This window comes from Caretta caretta, chromosome 5 (assembly GCF_965140235.1).
Source record: "Caretta caretta isolate rCarCar2 chromosome 5, rCarCar1.hap1, whole genome shotgun sequence".
NCBI classification, from domain to species: domain Eukaryota; kingdom Metazoa; phylum Chordata; order Testudines; family Cheloniidae; genus Caretta; species Caretta caretta.
The window spans coordinates 34930357-34946185 of record NC_134210.1 but is presented as its reverse complement, the minus strand read 5'-3'; the positions used below and the strand labels follow the sequence as shown (position 1 = coordinate 34946185).

Here is a 15829-nt window from a genome sequence, read left to right as displayed (position 1 = left end):
GGGCTGTTTTTATGAAGAAGACCATGATCAGTTGTTCTCCATGTCTACTGAAGGTAGGGCAAGAAGTAAAGGGCTTAGGCTTTGTCTACACTACATATCTTACAGTGGCATAGCTGTACAGCTGCAGCTGCACTGCTGTAAGGTCTCCCGTGTAGCTGCTCCATGCTGATGGGAGAGAGCTCTGCTGGTGGCATAATTAAACCACCCCCCAATGAGCAGCAGTAGCTATGCTGGTGGGAGAGCATCTCCCACTGACATAGCACTGTCCACACCAGTGCTTTTGTTGGTAAAACTTATGTCGGCCAAGGGTGTGTTCTTTTTCATACCCTTGACCAACAAAAGTTTTACCAACAAAAGTGCTAGTGTAGACATAGCCTTGAACTGCAGTAAAGGAGATTTAGGTTAGATATTAGGAAAATCTTTCTAACAATAAGGACAGTTAACTCCTGGAATAGGCTTCCAAGGGAGGTTGTGGAATCCACATCACTGGATGTTTTTAAGAACAGATTGGACAAACACCTCTCAGGGATGGTTTTGGTATACATACTCCTGCCTCAGTGCGGGGGTTGGACTAGAGGATCTCTTGAGGTCCATTCCAGTCTTCGGTTTCTATAATTATACAGTTCTATTTCAAACTTTATCATTGTCATTGTTATTCGTGCATATGAGGTAGTGCCTAATGACCCCAGCCTTATTGTGCTAGGTGCTGTACAAACACATAATGAATCTGTGACGGGTTGGACCCCCCCAATCCGGGATGCCACCTGATGTGCTAGGGTTCCACTGAGCCCACCCGTTCCACCAGCCTGGGCTTCCTCACCCTGTTCTTGCTAAGCCAGGCCCTCAAGCCCTCTCTAGCGCGCACACACAGGTGAGGCCACATCCAGCTGCAGACATAGACTGAAATCAACTCTGTGTGGGACAATTCAGCTCAGGACTTTACCCAGCACTCACATGCACACCTCCTTTGGGGTGTAAACCCAGAATTATATTGTCTTGCACTGTATAGAAAGATCTGTACAGCGTAAGCTCATAAAAATCACCCCCTCCCTGAATGTGGAGAGAGATATGCACAGCTTTTTGTCCCCCCCAGATATGAATTGCACAAACTGGGTTTTGAAATAAACAAGAAATAAGTTTATTTACTACAAAAGGTAAATTTTAAGTGATTATAAGGGATAGCAAACAGAACAAAGCAGATTACTGAGCAAATAAAACAAAACACACAACCTAAGATTAATTCACTAAAGAAACAGGTTACAAAATGTAATTTCTCACCCTAAGTGTTGTTTTAGGCAGGTTGCAGAGTTTCTGCAGTTTAGCATTCCAATTATTTCTCTTTACAGGATAGATCCCTGTCTCAGCCTGGACTCAGCCCTTGCCTTTCCCCAGATTAGTTCCTTTGTCTCTTCAGGAGCTTTCAGCAGTCTTCCTTCTTGGGCATGAAGGCAATGGAGAAGAGCCCTGATTGATTTACTCGCCAGCCTTAAATAGAATTTACATAAGCCTTTGTTTCCAGAGGGAAAATACCAGCAATGTCCAAGGTGGTACTCCATATCAGGTGACATCATCAGATGACCCTGCAGTATCAAAGCAACATCCCAGGAAGCTCCTCAGGAAGACGGGAGATTAGTATCTTCAAAGCTCTATTGTCCTTCTTAAATGGCTCATTCAGGCTGATTGCCTAGTGTCTGGTGGGTGTTCCACCAAACACACAAAGTTGTAATTGTTACATAGTCAATATTCCTAACTTCAGATACAGAAATGATACAGGTATACAAATTGGATAATCACATTCAGCAAATCATAACCTTTCCAATGATGCCTTACATGCCCCATCTTGTATAAAATATATCTGTTATGCCATATTCATATCATAACAATATTTCTATGAAGAATATGGGGTGTAGAGTCACGGAGTCTCTGCCTGACAATTTTTATTTGTCTGAGGCTGCTAATGTAATGAACCATAGTTGCATGGATATGAACACCATAATCACCAAGTAGGATTGAGATTAGGAACAAGTGTCTACCATTTGAACTAAAGTAGTGTCTCTGTCATTTGATAATAAGCAACAAGATACTAACAATGTCCAGAAAAGTCACTGGAAAGAGACATGGAGACATACTCTCGGGGTTTGTCTTGTAGGTCAGGTTTTGTCTGAGCTCAATTGACCCCTTTTTGTAATCAAGTCAAGACCTCAGCCAGGAGATGACACTAGGAACTCAGAATCCAGCCAGAGACTTTGGTGTGACCCAAATGTAATATCATTGGACTGATCTTTTTCTTTTCAAAGTTTTATGGTAGCTATGCATGCTTTTTGTTTTTCTTTATGGAATGTGTGAATACTAGGTGTGGTCAAAACTGTTTTCATGTTGGTTTTCCTGTGGAAAAAATTAAAACAAAGATATTTTATTTGAAAATTTTGTAAACAATTTTCATTTTTGATGGAAAACTTTAGAAGTTATTTTAAAAAAATATTTGAGTTCGAAAAATGTGTTGCTTTTGTTTTGATGAGAAAAATCCCACTTTCTTATTTTTAAAAACTTTCCACTTTTTTCCCCCCACTGAAAAAAAAAATGACCAGAGAACTAAGGGGGGAAGGGGCAGAAGAAACAAGCTTCTCTCTCTTTTGTTTTTTTCCCACGGGGGGTGGAGGGGAGAAGGAAAGGCAAAGCATAACTTTGTGTTACTTTTTAACATTTCTTTTTTTAAAGTAGACAAAGTAACAGAGTAATTTCTATTTTTAAAAAAATGCTTTCCCCACTTTTCTAGTGAAAGAAGTTAGAGCAGGAGTGGGAAGGAAGGAAAGAAGGTAGAAACTGTCCCACAGCTTCAAAATGAAATATTTCCATTGCACTTAAATGTTGAAAGGTTGTTTTTTTTTAAAGAAAGAAACACTTTGCCAAATGACTTTTAATGAAAACTTTCGTATTAGATGAAACCCCACTTTTCATCAAAACACTTTCAATCAATTCTAGTGAATAACTCATAACTTCCATTAAAGTCTGCTTTGCTTTTTCTGATCAGCAAAAGCAATAAAACAGATTCCATCTACTTACTGGACAGGCAAAGAGAAAATAATACAATCATGACACAAAACACAAATGCAGACTAGAAACACAACTACCAAAACAACAGAATACAATTTAATGTAATTATTTACATTTTTTAAAAGCTTCCTGGTTTTAATATGTGTTCTAAGTAACCATCCATAAACTGGGTAGAGGTCCACTTATCCATGGTGTCTGCAACTCTCCCTTTTCTCTCAGCAACACACCCACATGTGCATGTTTTGGCAAGCTTTAGAATTTTGGCACCCGTGTTCCCTTCTTCCTGCCTTTGTTATGCTTAATGCTAAGTTGATGTTGGACTGCTTCCAGGGGTGACATGCTGTGGTGTATAATAGACTGGTGTTATTCTAAGAACTTGGCTTAAAAGCCAGAGAATAGGGAAGCGATGATAAGCACCTGTTCAGTACTGGCCAGACACGACACCTGAGCTCCACAACACCGTTGCTTTTTCAAAGAAGGGCAAAGAATGAAACATGCAGGCTTTAATTCAGCAGTCCATCCCTACTCAGCAAATACTTCATGTTCGGCACAAGCTTAAGTGCTTTGCTGAATAGGGATGCACTGTAGCATATGTTTAAATGCTTTGCTGAAGTAGGGAGTAAGTTTGTCAAAAATATTCTAATACACTTTTTTTTTTAACTTCTATGATCAACATACTGTGGACTGAGTGCTCTGTATGATGAATGATTCATTAAAGGAACTGAATGGTTTGCAGAAATCAATAAGAGAAATATGTATGATCTGTAAATTATGCATGACATTCCCCCCTGAATTAAACAGCTTAAAGTGGGTTTGAATGGACTCTCCCCTGGAAATTTTTGAAAAACAAAAAGGGTACCAAATGGTGCATCTTAAATGTGAAACACACACACCTAGACAGTAAAGAAAAATATTTATTTTTGTTTCTTGGGGTCTGATGCTGCAATGCTTAATACTTGACTTTAGTGGGCATTTTACTTGACTAACAACTGTAAGATCAATCCCTACAGATTTGTCCAGGGTGTGATAGCCTTGCCAAATTCAAATCTTTGGGGAGCAGGGATAATAATTAAACCTACTCCCCTCCACCCACTGTTTCCCATATAGGATACTTCTGACAACTATACCATCCTCCACAACCATTTTACAGCGTTGTCTTTTTCATCTTGTCACTTTTTTAAGTAATAGGCCTATACTTCTTCATAAACAACAGGGATGTTTATTTGATCATTGAAGCCCAAGCTAGAGCATCCATATTTGAAGTTGTGTTCTTAGAGGCCATTTAAGGAAAAGATCACAAATCTGAAAGCCTGAAATGTATTTGATTTGAAATCAAGTTTTCTGTAAGGCTCATGTATTGCTTTGATACTCGTATCAGTTCTCATAAATTAAAATGAACCCAGCCATTTGTTCCGCTCATTCTTACAATGTTGGATTAAAATGTAAAGAGCTGTTAGTGGAAAGAAGCATAGTCAAGAATGCCATGGCACTAAATATCAGAGAAAATCTTAGAGCGCAGATTTTTTCCCCCGCAATAACAGGCAGCTTTCTATTAGAGGCATACAATTTATACAGCGAAATACAATAAATCAAATGACATTCCACAAGTCTCTCTTTTTATACCATATGTTTTATTAATACTCCAAAATACACAGCAGCTGTAAAGTTCATCCAGGAGCAAGGAGCAAACTAAACATGACCAGCATAAGTTTCCTGTAACTTGTTATCCAATACTCTGTCCTTGCAGAATCCTTTTCAGAAAGTGTAAGATTTTTGCAGTGGTATTTTTATATTAATTTCACAGGGCATTGAATTTAAATCCCAGTAAAATGTGATGGCAAATGCCAAGTATTTTTACTCTGTGTAGCCAGACCCCCAGGAAAAGAAAAAAGTTGGAGGCCGCTAGCTCCAGTTTAGAGTTGTATGGTCCGTACACAGACATCATTGAAAAGCTGGTGTCTGTCACTGATCAAAACTATAGCAATGAAGTAGGAAAGGCTGGAAGAGAGTGACATTGAGTGGACTCGGACACCTTGGGAAACTTTTACATGGAAAATACTCCAAAGACCACGCAACTAAAAGTTCTAGCATTGTCCCAGCTGATGTAACCAAAGACTGAATCAACCCCCCTAAACTTGATAGCTATTTTTATGGTGGTTTCTTTCAATTTAGAACAAAAAGGGGGCCCCACAGCTCTAAGCACACTGCCAATTATTGAAAATGACCAAATGAAATAATAATGCCTCTTCTACCAAACAGCAGCTTTAAATACAAATAATGATACACCTACCCATTGGCCAGTACTTCTGTCTCCTCTAACACTCCTCAAAGATCAGGCAAAACAAATGGGCTCTGTGGCATACCCTGAAAAACAGCAAATCTGGCCTATGCCAGACCTGGGGCTTAATCCTGCACCATTCATGTCAATGGGAGTTTTTCGATTCACTTGAAAGGAAGCAGGATTGAGCCCTTAGGGTGGAAAGGCAGTCCAGAATCCCCCTCGACTTTACGGAGAACACCATGCTCTCTATCCCTGCCCTCTTACACCAAGGGGATCTAGTATCTGCACCTCCACTGATTGCTACATAGCTCATTACTTGTCCATGGCAGATATCAGGTCTTAATAGCCTGGGGCAGCCGACTTGAGAGGCCCACTCTCATGACACAGTGTAAGATGTTGCAATCTGGATGTTCTACCATACCATGAAGTTAATGGAAAAAACATCAAATCAGGGTTCATTCTTGATTAAAATATTACAATGGGTAAGAGAAATGATACTGTGACATTCAATTTAGTATGATCTGCTGTATTGAATGTTCTCTCTGCAATTCAATGTGTCATGAAATGTCCAGTTTGTCTCAGTGTTCAGTGCATGTATGCCACAGAGATCAGCAGGGCTTGCCATAGAGTTTAAATCCAGCAGATTGAAAAGACTGTGGGGGGCCCTGGTTGTACTAGACAACAATGAATACTCTCTTATAGGTCTTAACTTTGCACTACTAGGCATACTGCCAGATGACGAGACAGCAATTTGTTCAGAAATTATTATGTAGTCTCCTTTCATGTGCTGAGCTCTGCATCTTCCAAAATGGAAACTCTCTCCAAAAACAATTCACTACAATGGAGTTTAATCTATTTACACCAGCCAACGGTCTGGCCATGTAATTCAGATCAGTCTACGGCTCCTTCATGTGATCTGGAATTGCAGTTCCTGGGTCTAGTTCATGCTGATTGAAGTAAATGAAGTTATGAGTGCAGAGAATTTGGAAACTTATTTTTCAGGAACATATAAGGCCAATTCAGTTACTCTAGATTTATTCAACTGTATATAAGATCAGAATCTGCCCCTGAGCATCCATTCAGTTCTTTTCAAGAATACTACATCACATATTTAAGTTACTGTTAGCATCATGCTTTTCTTTCATTAAATGTGATTCACTGTTCCATTACTGAAGCAGAAACAATCCTGTAATTTCCCTGTGGAATACATAATGAATTCAGTTGTAATCCATTATTATGAAGGAAAAAGTGATGCAGGACGAATCACTGCTCTTTCTCTGGGAGGACTGAAGGGGTGGGAAGGAAGACTCATTCTTTTCACAAATTATGTGACTACCAATAACTAAATCTGCCAATAAAACAAACGTGCAACAGACAAAGTGATATTTATCATACACAATATTGCTGATTTCCCATCAGCATTTTATCTAATGACATTTCTGGGATTCAATTAACAACAATAATGCTGATTATGTCAAAGCACTTCACAATGGGGGTATCATTATGCCCATTTTAAAGATGGGGAAACTGAGGCACAGAGGGCTTAACTGATTTGATTAAAGTCACCTGCTGAACTAACGACAGAATGAAGATTAGAACCTAGTCCTGTGGACTACACTGCCTCAGGGGCCACACATTAGATATATACAGAACAAAATCTTCAGAAGACTCCACCATATAGTAGTAATAGTACTAAGTAATCGCTGGTTTTCTCAAAGGAGTATAAAGCTGAAAGTATGGTGGCTTGTACTCTCTTCTTTCCTCTAGCATCTTAGAATTAGTCAGCAAGGCCTGGAAGAGACGGTGTGGCTTTCACATTAATGGCCTTATATCTTAAGTACGCAAACAAAGATTTCCATCAGTCCAGGGCAAGCAGTATTTTACTACTGATTCATGGCACCTCTGAATTATGTGATAATGTTTCTGGAATTTAAAAAGGGCAAATGGTGAAACTAGACTATTTGCCAATATTTAGTGTGGATTATTTTACTATTAGAATGTCATCTTGCAGTCCTTTATGTAGGCAAAATTTTCTTAAAGTCAGCTTAGCTTAATCAAAACATGTTCCAAGATATTTACCTTCAATCTCTCTCTTTTGTCCCCTTCACTTGAGACAAGGGAAACTGTCTGAACACAAGCCAGCCTTAACAGCCTAATATTCTTCAATACTAATACCATCTCTAACACTGACTCCCTTTCTGGTCCTGGATATATGTTTAATCTCTCTGCCTCATTTTCCCTAGCCATCAAATGGGAATAGTATGTACCTACTTTACAGGAAAGTTGCATGAGAGTTACTGAGCTAATGTCTGAGCAGTGCTCTATAGACACTATGAGTTATTAATACAAACTAACACACAAATAAAAACATATTTTAATGAAAAAATGTCAATGTCAAAGTTGGGGAGAGGGTTGAGGAGGTAATGCTTGAGAGGGATCCATTTTTTTTTTGTTTTGTTTGTTTTCAAATATTTTTAATTTTTTTTAAAGTTATCAAAGTGGTGATAACATTTTTGTTTGCCAAAAATAGGTGTTTTGGTAAATGAAAACTTCCAATAACCACGTTTAAATAACATCAAATAATTCATTATGATTGTATCTCAGGTCCCCTCTCTTGTATTTGTTGTCCTCCTCTGATATCCTTGCATGTTTCTGGTCCTTCTCTCCTCACCCTCTACCAGTTTGGCAGTTTGGACTTTAAAATAATTTATATGCCTAAAATATACTTAGTAAGAATTTTATTATTTTGTTTATTATTTCAGGCTTGCCAGCGTTTCCTGCTTGCTCTGGATCACTCCCCCAGCAGTGCAGAGATTGTGGTTTTTAACAGCATAGTCTCATTTTTGCTAAAAAACGTTATTCTGGGGTTTAAGTGCTTGTGAAATAACCACAGCAATGCTGTGGGGAAGGGTCCCGGAAATGTTTCAGCAAGCCTGTAGTAAGACATTATTAATAAACAACAGGAAGCATTCAAAGATTCCTGGAAGAAAGCAAACAACTGCATGGTACAAAGTTTGTTGTGGCTTCAATACAATTCTCTATCGATAAGTGAACTTCAAGGGAATTTAATTTGTTTATATAAAAGAGAGGAAGGTATGGAATAAACAGTGAAATCTGTCTCACTCAGGAGATCAACCAAATAGTTGCATCTAAAGATCGAGCACTATTGTACCTAAAGGGCCTGATCCTTCTCTCACTTACACCAGTGAAAATCAGGAGCAGAACCACTGAAGCCACCATTTACACCAGTTTTAAACTGGTGTGAAAAAGGAAACCAAACCAATATAACTGGGGCTATTTTGGTGCAGTCTCTTGAGAGGATATTGCCTAATGATGGTCTTTTGTACCAGTTTCACTTGGGTACTGAACAATGTTGAAATTGTTTTTTAAAAGTACCCAAACTGCTTAAATAGAGGAAAATAATATCCACTGATCGCACACCCCTAGTTGTCACTCCACACTGGAACCCATACAGGATATCATCAAACAATTACAACCCTTACTTGATGAGAACCACATCCTGAAAGATAGCTTTCTCCAATCCATTCTTCTAGCTTCCAGTCAACCCAACCAATCTTGGCAACCACATCAGGAGTAGCAAGCTCTCCACAGACCGGGACACACCAACTGAAAGCAGCACCAGACTCTGTCATAACAACAGGTGCAAAACTTGCAGCCGTATCTCCATTGCTATGATGATCAATATCCCCCACAATACCACCTTTCAAGATCCATGGGTCCTATGCATGCCTACCACAACATGTAGTATACCTCATCCAATGCATCAAATACCCCTACAACAATTATGTGTGTGAAACTAGACAATCACTGCATTCTTGAATGAACTCACACAAAAAAATAGAGACAGATACACCCTATCACCTTTGGGCGAACATTTTTCACAAAGAGATAACTCCACATCTTACCATCCTCAAAGGAAACCTGCACAACTTCAAATGACGAGCCTGGGAGCTTAAATTCATAACTCTGCTAGACATTTAAACTCATCACTTCTATCAAGACATTGGATTTATGACTCATTATAACAATCTGTAACCCACTAACCTTCAGTGGATGTATTGTTTCTTGACTTTAGCAAAGCTTTTGACACGGTCTCCCACAGTATTCTTGTCAGCAAGTTAAGGAAGTATGGGCTGGATGAATGCACTACAAGGTGGGTAGAAAGCTGGCTAGATTGTCGGGCTCAACGGATAGTTATCAATGGCTCCATGTCTAGTTGGCAGCCGGTATCAAGTGGAGTGCCCCAAGGGTCGGTCCTGGGGCCGGTTTTGTTCAATATCTTCATAAATGATCTGGAGGATGGTGTGGATTGCACTCTCAGCAAATTTGCGGATGATACTAAACTGGGAGGAGTGGTAGATACGCTGGAGGGGAGGGATAGGATACAGAAGGACCTAGACAAATTGGAGGATTGGGCCAAAAGAAATCTGATGAGGTTCAATAAGGATAAGTGCAGGGTCCTGCACTTAGGACGGAAGAACCCAATGCACAGCTACAGACTAGGGACCGAATGGCTAGGCAGCAGTTCTGCGGAAAAGGACCTAGGGGTGACAGTGGACGAGAAGCTGGATATGAGTCAGCAGTGTGCCCTTGTGGCCAATGGCATTTTGGGATGTATAAGTAGGGGCATAGCGAGCAGATCGAGGGACGTGATCGTTCCCCTCTATTCGACATTGGTGAGGCCTCATCTGGAGTACTGTGTCCAGTTTTGGGCCCCACACTTCAAGAAGGATGTGGATAAATTGGAGAGAGTCCAGCGAAGGGCAACAAAAATGATTAGGGGTCTGGAACACATGACTTATGAGGAGAGGCTGAGGGAGCTGGGATTGTTTAGCCTGCAGAAGAGAAGAATGAGGGGGGATTTGATAGCTGCTTTCAACTACCTTAAAGGGGGTTCCAAAGAGGATGGCTCTAGACTGTTCTCAATGGTATCAGATGACAGAACGAGGAGTAATGGTCTCAAGCTGCAGTGGGGGAGGTTTAGATTGGATATTAGGAAAAACTTTTTCACTAAGAGGGTGGTGAAACACTGGAATGCGTTACCTAGGGAGGTGGTAGAATCTCCTTCCTTAGAGGTTTTTAAGGTCAGGCTTGACAAAGCCCTGGCTGGGATGATTTAACTGGGAATTGGTCCTGCTTCGAGCAGGGGGTTGGACTGGATGACCTTCTGGGGTCCCTTCCAACCCTTATATTCTATGATTCTATGATTCTTTTGCCCTATGGCTGCAGAATTGTCAATTGCCCACTTCATCTTAAATGGTTCTCTTGCAGCTTATGCTTAACAACCTGTCCCATCTTGAATTCAGATCTGACACTCTGATTACCTTTTCTAAACCTGAAGAAGAGTTCTGTGTAACTTGAAAGCTTGTCTCTCTCACCAACAGAAGTTGGTCCAATAAAAGATATTACCACCTTTCTCTCAAAACTTTTGCTAACACTTATAGATTTAAATGCCCTTTCTAATTAGAACAGTTACACCGAAATAACAGACCTGATTCTCTCTCTTCCACCTGTCTGAACACTTTTATAACTCCACTGACTTCAGTAGTTACTCCTGAGTTAAGCCGTGATTCAACAAAGCACTTAATTTTCAGCAAGTGAGTGATCCTATCTCTATTCAGCAAAGTGCTTAAGCATGTCTTTAAAGTTAAGCAATACGCTTAAGTCCCATTGGAGTAAATGATACTTAAGTACATGAATAAAATTAAGCATTTGCTTAAGTGCTTTGCTGAATTCCTAATGGGAGGGTTACTCATGCTTAAAGTTAAGTGGCCGCAGAAGTACTTTGCTGAATCATGGCCTTAAACTGGTGTAAGAGAGAGGGGTCTTGTGTGAAATTGCAATATTTAACTAACAAACAAAAACCATCACAGGCCCGTTATTTTATCTGGATAGCACAGTATATGTCTCGGCACTATACAAAAGTTCCAGAATTTTTTGCCTGTGCACATTTGTATAACAATTAAAATCTAGGAACTTCTTGGGTACTACCTAGTTTCTCTAGGAATTTTCAAAGACTTGTATTCTTAGCTGTGAACTCCTTGTACGGAAGCCATTACCATACATAACTTCATTCAGTCTGGCCTTGTCTCTGCACAAACTTGCCAGGTATAGTTAGAGTGGCTTAGATAAACTGGTGCAAACTCCTGTGTGGACGCTCGTTTCTCAGTTTTAGAATGGTTAACTGCTGTTTAGTTTAAATCAATAGGACTTGATTTAAATTAATTCAAAATTAGCCTGAATTAAACCAATTAGGAGCATCCACGAGTTTAAAATCACAACTTACATTAAACTGGTGCAATTTTCCATGTAGATAAGCCCTACATTTGGCCTTGAGGGGCAGTAAGTGAACTCATGCAGGAGGCAGACACAATCTGTCTGCAACTTGCTGGAGAGCACCTGGCCTGTTGTTTGTGATAGTGAGCAATTTCTTGACAATGGGTTACACCAGATTTTGTCTGTGTGACTTTACCTTGCTTACAAGACTGCAGATTTTCTTACACATACTTCACGTTCTGCCTATTCTAAACCCCCTTGAACATCATGGATTTGTATGTTTGACTCAGCTTCAAACATGATTAGGGCAAATAAGAGAGACAAGAAAAGGACCAGAGCGGAAAAAATCCAGTGAAAGGATACATTGCAACATTGAGTAGGGAGTAAAAGGAAAGTGACAAACAAATAGGGTAAGACAGCAACAAAATGAGGGACAGGAAAAAAAAAGGAAAAATATGTGCAGCCTTCTAAAGGGTGAAAATGCACAGCAGCCAGACACATTGCAGCAGCTGGTCTGGGGCACAGAGAGGCAGAACCCCTCTGGGAGGGGAAGGGGAGACCATTTAAAACTGCCCTATGTGTCTGTCGGTCTTTTTAACAGTACCTGGTGTCCCACTGGCCACGCTGTCCTCACTGTATTGGAGGCGGTGGAGAAGAAGCTTCCAGTTTCATTTTTGTAATAACAGGACATGAGATTGAAAACAGGCGGAGGCTACCAACAGCTGCTGAAAGGGTATATTGATCCTGTATAGGGAAAAGGAGGTCGAAGTGGTTTGAATAGTACAGGAATGTTAAAATGAAAGTCAGACAAAAATTGGTTTAAGCAAAATGTATTGAAATTAGTAGAGAAATAGTGATCACAAGCTTTTCACTATTACCAGTAATATAAATAATAATTGCTGCCCCTTACTATCCAACTACACAATCTTCTGCAGCCTGGAAGTATATGGTGCACACATTTTCCCCAAAACCATCCCTGACAATGTGTTGGGTTTTTTCTCTTTTTTTACAGTATGAAATTTGAAATTAAAATCTTATATAATGCTTGTATTCAGCCGACTCAGTTCATGCACTTCCTTTGCCACTGGTGGACTTCTGTCTATAGAGGTTCTCATGGTGGTGCCCATCACCACAGTATTTGAGTACCTTCTGTGACACTGTGTGGAATCTGGGGGACACTTTAGGATATTATGAATACCAATATTGTAAAATTGAGATGAGTTATGCCAGATATGCCATGTAAGGTATCTGCAAAAATGTTATAATTTGCCAAATATGATCTTGCTTATATGTTTGTGTCACCTTTGTATTATGGGTTATAGATATGAATGTATGTCTGTATTTCAAAACTTGTGCTGTGCTTCTGGGTGACACCCTCAGACAGTCTGGCATCAGCACGGCCTACTCTGCTTGGTGGCCCATTAAGGAGCATCAGCTATACTACTGACCCATTGAGAGAAGGCAAGGGATACACCTTATGACTCAGCAAGGCATGCAGGGGCATGCCTATGGAAAGAACTCTAAGGCTTCCAAACCATGTGCTAGGCAGCTTGTGTTTGAGACAAATGAAGCACAAGCCGTGTGGCAGAAGAATATAAAAGGCAGCTGCATCTTCTCCATTTGGTCTTCACTCCTGATTCTTGTCTTCAGTCCTGCTTCTCACCTCTGGAGTAACCTTTCTACAAATGAAGCTCTGAACAAAGAACTGAATGACCCATCCCAAGCTGTGGATGTGAGACTTTGAAGCCAGCAAACTCACCTGTAATGCTAGGAATCTGATGGACTTTGAAGTCTTTGTATGTATGTGACCATCTGACCATTTAACATCTCTCTTCTTGTTTTTTCCTGTTTCTTTATAATGAACCTTTAGTTTTAGACACTAAAGGATTGGCTGGCAGTGTGGTATTTTGGGTAAGATCCAAACCTATACTGACCTGGTAATCTGGCTGACCCTTTGGGGTCAGAAAAATATTTTGTGTCTAGGGAGCAGGGTTCCAAATAGCTTCTCACTGTACTGGATCTGTGTGCTGATTGCGAGCCAGAGAACTGGAATGCAATAAAGAGGGCTGTGTGATTTTTTTTTGCTTCTTGATAAGCAGTCTGGAGGATCAGAAGCACAGTTTATGACTGGTTGGGAAGTTTAACTTCAGTGTTACCCACCAGTCTTGGGAGTATCTGCTTTCCTTTGTGCAGCCTGCCCTGACCGTGGCATTTCTAGTGAGGGCTGCCCCAGGCACACCGGTCACACCTTCCATAAGTAAGAAAAAAACAATTAATTTCTATGTTTTTCCCTGCAGACAAGCAAAACGTGAAGGTGCAGGTTCTGTCTTTTGTGGCCATGAGCCTTCTGCTATTGGTGGTCAGGTTCATTGCTCCAGAGGAACTTACCCATATGCGCGGCCATGGTTATGAAAAGAGTGTCTCTCAGGTAGCTCCATGGAGGGCTTGTCCAAATCTTGAAGTTTACTCTGTATTCAATGGGGAGCCAGTACAGAAAGCAATCTGTAGCACTCTTTGCCTTCAAAACACTGTTAGGGCACATCTTCACTGGCCATGTTAAAGTGCTGCTGCTTTAACACGGGGTGCACTGTCTAAGGGCACTGTCTACACTGCACTGTCTACACTGGCATTTTACAGTGCTGAAACTAGCAGTGATCAGGGGGGTGTTTTTTCATCCCCCTGAGCGAGCATGTTGCAGCGCTGTAAAGTGCCAGTGTGGACAAGCCCTTAGACACGACCACTCTATCCACTATTTGCATTATATCAGGGCCTCAAGCTCATCTCCTTCTCTTCTCTGTCAATAAATGTGAGCACTCTCTCTCCCTCTTTCACCCCATCGAAAGCCTCCAGGCTTAAAGCTTTGTAGTGAACATTCCTCTCCAGCAGACCTGTGGCCTTCAGAGGAATTGTTTTCTTTAGAGTCTCCCTAAGTGGACAAGAGTCTAAGGTAAGGTAACCAAGGGAGGGGAGGGTCTAACAATTTTATTTATTTATTTATTTTGTTGGAGAAAATGTGAGAGGCATGTTACCAGTTTGACTCTGGGAAAGGGCTAGCTGTATTTAAAGTACCAATCAAAGAAAAACGATGAAGCAAAATTCTGTCTTTCTCCATTGTCTTAAATGAAAAAGGTAGAACATTTCCAAGTATTAATTCATACATTCAGTTACACTAGAAAACAATTTTTTGACAATGTTCTGATTTGAATAATTTAAATTTAATCCTTTCCACTAAATTCTACGTGAATAGCTTGTATTTACATGGAAAATTACTTAAGAACAAAGAGTAAAGATAACTCACATCATCACACAGAAGAAGCTTGCTTCTGTAATCAACAACAAAATAAGATAATAAACACCTCTAACTCATATGATATAGCTGCATTTGCGTGCAATCAACCAGGGTTTGTGAGTCTGCAATTGCTACTGTTAAAGCATTTTCTAAATTCTGTCTGTATCTATTCATATGGCAGATATGACATCATCTTGGCTATATGCCAAACCCAAAGAGCTGCTTGCAGTTACTCACTCTGTATTGACACGGCAGCTGTATTGGAAATGTCTGCAATGACTTCTTGGGAAAAGAAATACCTCTAACATAATATCCATTGACCCTGTAGTTGAATGGATAACCCAAGTACCAATAAATATATGTTGTTTAAATGGAAACATCTCTGCTGTTGATGACACTGGGCACGACACTGGGTACTCGGGAGGGTGGAAGACCACGAGTGTCGATGAAGCCCTCTTGCTCTAGGCCCAGATAAACTGAGGCCCCTTTGCTCCTTGAACTTTCTGTGACCCTGCATAACTCTGAGGAAGCTAGCACACAAACAGACAGGTTTGCACACGGCTCGCCAGCCAAGGCCAGCTTCGGCCTGGGAAACAGATAGATAAGGCAGAAATGTTTAGCAAAAACCAGTAACAAATAGGACCAAATAAGGCAAGGCGCGGGCAATGCTATTGAGGAAAAACACAACTGGCTGCTTTAGCTGATTGGCTACGGTATTGTATGGGGCAACAGGTAATTGGTTGTATAAGCTTGTGTAGTGAAATAGGAAAAGGTATAAAATGTATATTGGAATTTGCTGCACTGCTGCAGGATTTGCAACAGCTCAGTCTCCCTGCGCTTCAAATAAATCTCTCTGCTTCTCCACCCCGTTGTGATCACTGGCACAATGCACACTGGGCAATGAACCC

At 40.5% G+C, this 15829-nt stretch overlaps 1 long non-coding RNA gene across 1 annotated transcript in view; it reads right to left on the bottom strand.

Moving 5' to 3' along the window:
• Positions 1-1177: 1177 nt before the first annotated feature.
• Positions 1178-15829, bottom strand: part of LOC142071995 (uncharacterized) — a 31465-nt gene continuing 16813 nt past the window's right edge. The window contains exons 2-3 of the long non-coding RNA XR_012668277.1: positions 12237-12376; positions 1178-2385 (exon numbers count right to left, since the gene is read on the bottom strand). This is a non-coding gene — a long non-coding RNA (uncharacterized LOC142071995). The remainder of the gene's footprint in view (positions 2386-12236; positions 12377-15829) is intronic.